Genomic DNA, 5,182 nt, shown 5'->3' with positions numbered 1-5,182 from the left:
TCCTAAGGCATACTCTTACTTGCCAATGAGCCTCTTCTGGAGAGGTGGCACTAAACAAGTGATATTTCACTTTATCGTAATTGTTTTCAATCTCTTTGCTCATATATTTGTTACTCGTTCTCCTTCACTGTGCAGTGCCCAAGGTTCTATGGAATATGTTCTGCTGCATTTTTGGCTTACAATGGGTCATGCCACAAAATGTGAAAGAAGCCTACTGAAGTTGGAATACATGGAGAGTTGATAAGTCCATCAAGAAAGTCTGGCTGATGATCCCTGGAGTTAACTTTGGTGTTTATGGACTGAAAGGAACCGTAGATGTTTTAATGGGATCTCAACAGTCAACCCCAAACCACTCTCTTAAAGCTAAAGCTTACTTATGCTGTTCAGTTGGGTTAAATTAACCCCTGTATTTAGCACTAAACAATTTCTTGACTTTGTTAGCTCTCCAGTACTAGTTTGAAGATTGTAAAGGAGCTAACAACTTTTATGCTCACTGTGAGCCCTTTTTGTCTATTATGTAATTCTGCATCTGCTTGATGTTTTTTAATGAAATACCTTACTTCATCAAAATAAAAGAAAATAAAAAAATTTGTAACTTGTGCTTATAAATATTAATCTTTGACTAACATATATATTTGTATTGTATCTTCCTTTGCGCTTTTTTTCATTAAAATTCATGTTATATTTGCGCTTAAAGCCCCAATGGACCTTAGAGCTTTTTTGCTTTTTTTGCTTTTGATAACACAGGTCAACTGTAACACTCAACATCTATGCCACATAGGATAAACAAGGCTGTCAAAAGAAGAGGGAGGGAGGCAAATCAGAGATCGTCTAATGCATTACCAAAATGAATAGCTCGAGAACTCTTAGGGGATCATCCTAAAAGGTCTGTTTTGGAGGTAGAGGGGTGACAATTTTTCCAGACTTCAGATCTGCAATACCTGAGAAACATGAAATCAATTAATTAGTCAGAGACACTTGTAGTTTAACCTATCTTTATTGGTATGCTTAGCTGAATCTGGGCAAAAGAAACAGAGGTCATGTTAACCTCTTTTTTTTTTTTGATAAGGTAAAGGTTGAGGTCATGCTAACCTCTTTCTCTAAGATCTTCGACTGATTTGGTGTTAATGTTGCAAAACAAGCTGTAAACATAATCTTTAGTGAAGGATTAACTGATTAAACAAGGAAAATGATCTTTTGGAAACAAAAAGCTAACTTAAAATAAAGTTGGACTAATACATTAATGCATCCATAGGCTAGATAATGAAATGATATGAAAACCCCCCACCCCTCTCTGGGAGAAAAAATAAAACTATGCAGAGAAAATGAATAAATATATTAGAGAAAAAGGAAGAAGAAAAAGAAACTAAAAGCTCCACTGGAGTTTGTGCTCTTACACTGACATGATCAAGGTGCTTTTGTTTCCTCCTTTACTCTTTTTTTGTTGTTTGGGACTTTGGGCTGGGATGAAGGGGAAATAAATAGATCAACTAAACCAAGTTGCTGCCTACAAGTGTGAAGGTGTGGCAAAAATAAAAATAAGGTGACAGAAAGTAAAGATATATCAAAATACCTACTAATGGTCAAATCCCTGTGATCTGCATCCTGTTTTGCAGTGCCAAATTTCAAAGGAACAACAGATGAGAAAGAGTTTAATGAAGAAACTAGCCTACATAGTACACTGAACACACATGCTTGAGTGTTGAAACTTTGACATTTTAGTTTTTTGATGTAACAGTTAGGATGAGTGAGATGACAACATTAAACTAATGGAAAGGAATTTAATCATAACAGATATCAATAATAAATATATGAAGATTTCATACTATTGCAACAATGGTTGATTAAGTTCATGATTTTTTAAAAGAAATTAGATCTTGGAAATTAAACTATTCCAACGTATTAAATAGGAAACATTCATTGATCTTGAGCAAGCGGTGGGCTGGAACTGGTAACATGATTCAGCGTTCTCATTCAGTAAATAGCCACCCCAATTGTGCCCACTTAGTAACCTCATTTTCTTAGGACTAGGTCATTTTTAATTGAATGGATGAAACTAAGCATTGTACTCTCTTAACTGAGGTCTTTGATGCCGAATGCATTAAAGGACAATCATGCAAAGGCTCTAGATTTACTTATTCCTTCCTTTACTCCCTTCTGTTAATTTTCCATAGCTAGGTTTGGTGGAATCTACTTGGCCTTCATCCCTCGCATTTACAGTAAAAAAAACACCACAAATTTAAACACCAAAGAGAAGATATACATTTGATTACCAATTCACAATTACATATCATTGTTGGAATACGACTGTTCTCACTGTAGTCTTCTGCTCTTAAGTTGACAAAATCAATCCATACGTCAAAAAGGCGCATCCTTGCTGTTTCCAAGTGCTTTGACTGATCAGGATTGCTGTAAAAATTGAAGAACAGTATTTAGTTAGTGACAAATTACTCTACAACAAATCACAATCAAAATAGATAGTCGTAAGATCTTAAAGTACCTAATAGGATAGAAGATAGAACACTTGGGAGTCGTTTGGTGTGAAGTGTAAGGTATAATAATCCAGGGATAAAATGCAGGACTATTTTATCCTGCATTTGGTTGGAGGTATTAGGGAGTCCTAGGATTATTTATCCCACCATTTATACCTTAGTGATGGGATAAGTTATCCCATATACAGGATGGAATAACTTATCCCGGGATTATTAATCCCGGAATAACTTGTTCCCAACCAAATGACCCCTTATAGCAAGAAGTGGGCATGGTACAATATATATCGAATACCATATCGAAACTGAAATTTTTTATACCACAGTTTCAGAATCATGGTATTCCGTAGTCAATAAGGAATTCGGTATTTATAACAAAAATATTGAAATACCAAATACCACACCAAAGTATATAGTTACATCTAAAATCCATATATATCATAATGCTGGCAAATATAGTATTAATACAAAATTAATTATTTAGACATTGAAACTTTGACTACTCTATCTTAATTGAAATATTCTTTTGGGGAGATTGATTAATGAAGGATATTGTTTGAACTTTTATTTTAAATAATTTTACAAGTGTAAGGTGTATGTATGATATAATTGAGACATTTCTTTACAAGTCCAAATCATAGTTCTCTATTATATGAGTATATGTAAGTTGAAGGTGACCAAAATGTGGTTACCGATTTACCGTACCGGAAAATATCTAAACCAAACTTCAAATACCAAACTATATCAAATTAATTTGGTATGGTAATAGTATAGCATTTTTAAAAGCCGAAACTTCCGATATTGTACCATACACACCCCTACTTGTAGAAGAGCAAATTATAATTTTCTTCTTTTTCCTTTTTCGCACCAAAACTAAGAACTTGCATCTTTTTAATTCTACTCAAAGGGCACAGACTTGCAAAAACAGTTGTACTTTACGCCCAGCTGCAAAAAAGAGTTGTAGCAAGATCTTTATTACAAGACTCTTACTCTAAACACAAATGAGGACTACAAAAAAGCAATCCAATTGCACTAGAGTTAAACATATCTTCTCAAGTCATGGTTTAATTAATTGATACCTTATCAACAACCTCTCTACCCCACAAAGGTAGGGTTAGGTTGCGTACATCCTACCCTCCCCAGAACCCATAGCAAGATTACATTGGGTAGGTTGTTGTCGTTGACAACTTGGCAATCGTTCTCAAAAACACAATACACGTCCTACTCTACATTATTATTATTATTATTATTATAGCACTGGTTTTCGAGCTACCTACCCTCCACTTCGATTATTCCATTGGGTACCTGCTACCTTCTCCCATCAGTAATAGTACGAGATAACTCTGACTGCCAAGATTTAGGCAAATGGGAAGAAACCACCTAATGTTTAATATTTTTGTCCTCACTACAATACTGCTAATTTCCAAAGTAAGAAATCTACTAGAGTAAAAATAATTGGGCCTACATTATATGAGGGACAACACAGCTTCACTTCCCACTTCAGAGAACTAATAGCTAGTTCATGGTTCAGCCATGAACTGGTTTTCCCAATTCGTTTATTTTATTAAAAGGATTGCCTTGCAATGACACAATATAGCCTGAGTCCCCATTTTAGTGAGACAAAAAGTTTCCTAATATGCTTTTATTATTTGTGCCAATTACGTTTCACCCCATCCTCCCACAGACCAACTTTTACCTCTATTTTCGTTGTTTAACATCTGCCAAAACCAAGACAATGTACAAGTGGGAGTTTTCCACAATAGATCTAGGTTTGATTCCCTAATGTGATAGAAAAAAATTGGAAACAGATAGGAAAGAATGCAGTGCAGGAACATACCACTGGAACTCCTTGGGTTTCCTCACCTGATGCTGATAAGTATTCTTATCACAGAATTACATGTTGTCAAGAGCAATATCAATATCTTTACCTAGAAGCTACAGTAATACAACTCCAGATTAGCCAAAGCAAAAAAGAAAAACAATGGCCCTGTCTCTGTTCCTGTAGGCCACGCGTTGCATGCCTGCTTTATTACCAGTTCGGTTTTGGCATTTTGCCAAATTTTTGTTTAATTAATTCATATTTGCTGACTCAACTAATTTCAGATTAAATATAAAAATTGGAATTCATGGACAATTTTTTAAAGTTAGCAACACTTTTCACTTGAGAATTTTGTATATTTTGAAGGAATGCCTAAAGTAAGATTAAATTGTCATTTTGATACTTTTCGTTACCTCAAATAGGTGGGTGAAGAGCCTAAATTTGTGTATTTTATTGATCTTTCGAATATGAATATTTATTCCTTAACTTGTCTGGGCTATTCATGTACCAAATAAATGAAATCATCCCTTGTCGAGTTTCAATGCTTTCGGTCCTTCTTGTTACAAATCTTTTCAAGTATGAGTATCAATTTCATAAGTTCTGGGCTATTCATATACCAAATAAAATGAAGTCATACTCTTCTCCAGTTATCTGTGTGCGTCTTGTCTCAATTAAGGTATCTTATTTACTGTTTCATAAAGCTCTTATTTAAAACTAGTAAAATCACCCGCGCCTCGCGCGATAATTTAATATCACGAAATTTATAAAATAATACTTAAAATATATCAGTCACTAAAACTAAAACATTATATTATCTTACATACAAGATTAGATAGTAACAAACATTGATAATGTAAAGGAAGATGATAATTAT

The 5,182-nt window shown here is 34.3% G+C and overlaps 1 long non-coding RNA gene across 1 annotated transcript; it reads right to left on the bottom strand.

Moving 5' to 3' along the window:
- Nucleotides 1-844: 844 nt before the first annotated feature.
- LOC125843807 (uncharacterized) lies at nucleotides 845-1,628 on the bottom strand. Its single transcript, XR_007444062.1, has 3 exons — nucleotides 1,574-1,628; nucleotides 1,093-1,142; nucleotides 845-941 (listed from the first exon to the last, which is right to left on the bottom strand). It is a non-coding gene; the product is annotated as an uncharacterized LOC125843807 (long non-coding RNA).
- Nucleotides 1,629-5,182: the final 3,554 nt, after the last annotated feature.

This window comes from Solanum stenotomum, chromosome 11, assembly GCF_019186545.1.
Source record: "Solanum stenotomum isolate F172 chromosome 11, ASM1918654v1, whole genome shotgun sequence".
NCBI classification, from domain to species: Eukaryota; Viridiplantae; Streptophyta; class Magnoliopsida; order Solanales; family Solanaceae; genus Solanum; species Solanum stenotomum.
The sequence above is the reverse complement of the archived record's forward strand: the minus strand, read 5'-3'. Positions and strand labels throughout refer to the sequence as shown.